Source organism: Arachis ipaensis, chromosome B1 (assembly GCF_059453495.1).
Source record: "Arachis ipaensis isolate K30076 ecotype BB chromosome B1, ASM5945349v1, whole genome shotgun sequence".
Classification (NCBI taxonomy): domain Eukaryota; kingdom Viridiplantae; phylum Streptophyta; class Magnoliopsida; order Fabales; family Fabaceae; genus Arachis; species Arachis ipaensis.
The window spans coordinates 123,262,412-123,264,592 of NC_142436.1; the positions used below are offsets into that span (position 1 = coordinate 123,262,412).

The 2,181-nt window shown below is 41.0% G+C and overlaps 1 non-coding gene across 1 annotated transcript; it reads left to right on the forward strand.

The window, feature by feature from the left end:
- Nucleotides 1-225: 225 nt before the first annotated feature.
- On the forward strand, nt 226-333 carry LOC148578216 (small nucleolar RNA R71). Its single transcript, XR_015903847.1, has one exon. It is a non-coding gene; the product is annotated as a small nucleolar RNA R71 (small nucleolar RNA).
- The last annotated feature ends 1,848 nt before the right edge of the window (nt 334-2,181 follow it).

Sequence of the window (2,181 nt, forward strand, 5' to 3'; positions counted from 1 at the left end):
AGTTAGAGCAGCAGTCTCTCTGCTAGAGGATACTTCTGCAATGGCTTTTGAACGACCTTGTTTCTGCCTGTGATTCCGAGTGGATTCAGCTAAGTCGCTGATCAATTGCCATGCCTCATCAGTGGTCTTGTACTTTTTCATAGACCCATTGCTAGCACTTTTCAATGTGGTCTTATCTTGGGGCCTCATGCCCTGTGTGACGTAACCGAGCAACACTATCTTGTCAATCATATGGTGGGGGCATGCTTCCAGAAGATTATTGAAGCGCTCCCAGTATTCATAGAGAGTCTCAGATTCGTCCTGAACAATCATGGAAATGTCTTTCCTCAGTTTATCGGTAACTTCGGCTGGAAAGAACTTTTCCAAAAATTCTCTTCTAAGTGTATCCCAGTTGGATACAGTTGCTGCGGGTTGAGTGTAGTACCACTCTCTTGCCTTTCCCTCAAGAGAAAACGGGAAAGCTTTCAACAAAATTGAAGTTTCATCTGCACCATCACGCCTGACAGTAGAACAGGCTGCTTGAAAATCTCTCAGGTGCTTGATAGGCTCTTGAGCAGGTAAGCCATGAAACTTGGGCATCAAATTGAGCAGTGCAGTCTTTATTTCAAAGTCTGTAGCCACCGCTGGGTGATGCGCTTGAAACGGCTGCATTGTAAAATCAGGGGCTCCAGCCTCCTGGATAGTAACTCTCCTAGGTTCTGCCATGTCACCTACACGTAAATCAACCCAATCAGTAGAACGGGGGCTGGTTTCTTCCTTAAACGATGTTTCAGATCCACCCTCAGAGAGGACTAACCGACGCCGAGCTTGCCTTATTCGTGAAATAGTTCTTTCAATCTCAGGATCGAATACTGGCAAGCTTGGATCAGGAAGTGAACGCGTTATCTAGCGAAAGAAACAAGCAGCTCATAGTAGCAAGATAAAATAAAATGCAAATAAATAAATTCCAATTAATAACTTTAGCACTCTATTGCAACTCCACGGCAACGGCGCCAAAAATTGACGTGGCGGAAATTGGCGAATTAAGAATTGTTATGAGATATGCGTTGCAAGTATAGTTCTTAACCAACCAGAAGTCCGCTTATCAATTTAGAAGGGTTGTCACAAAAATTAAAATTAAAATACTAGGAGTATGAATCCCAGGTCGTCTCCCAACGAGTTACAGAAAGGTGTGCTATTTTATTAATCAGATATTTTCAAAAAGGGTTGAGTTGAATAAGCAGGAAATTAAATTGGAGAAATTAAGTAAGTTAAATAAAAGCCTTGACTGGGAGTAGATTAGTTGGAAGCCCTATTCTTGTTGTAGTACTCTCAAGATTAATCGATAATTGAAGGTTGTTCTGTTTAGTTATCCCTTACTAGGTAAGGGAAAGTCAAACAAGTTGGAATGCTGTTTCTATTCACAAGTTCCAATCCGCTCAATTGAAAAGGATTAGTGTCAGTGACTAGAGAGTATCCCAATAATAAACCTAATTACAATTTTTCTTTTAAGCATCCCAACTCAAGGGTTTCTTTCAATCAACTCCCCATCAAGTTAGGGAACTACTCGCTCATTGTGAATGTAGAACTCATAACATAGGAAAGGGGATTAAAGAAAGACATGATAAATAAAACTCAAAGGAATCAATTAAAAATAAAAGTAATTCTTGTATTAATAAATTCTAAAATAATCCAATAGTAAAATTGAGTAAATTAAAAGACATGGAAGAGTAAAGCCAAGTAAAGAAAACGAACTAGAATGACGAAGTCTTGATGAGGTAATAACTCTTCTCAATATCCCGATGCAAAGAGCAATAGAAATAAAAATCCTAAGAACTATGAATGTGTAAAGAGAAAACCTAGAGGAGGAGTAAAACTAGATCTAAAAACTAAAACTGTGTAGAATGAATGTTGTTGTTGGTTTCTACATATTCTCTGGCTCTAGTCTGCTTTTCTGGGCTGAAAACTGGGTCAAAACTGGGTCAAAACAGGGCCCAAAATCGCCCCCAGCGAATTCTACAGATTATACAGATCGCGCACGTCACGCGATCGCGTCATTCATGTGGACGCGTCATTCGGCGTTTTGCTTGCCACACGGGCGCGTCGTCCACGCCTCCGCGTTACTTGTGCTATTCCAATCCACGCGGTTGCGTGAGCCATGCGGCCGCGTCACTTCTCGCTGGTCATCTCCTTAATTTCTTG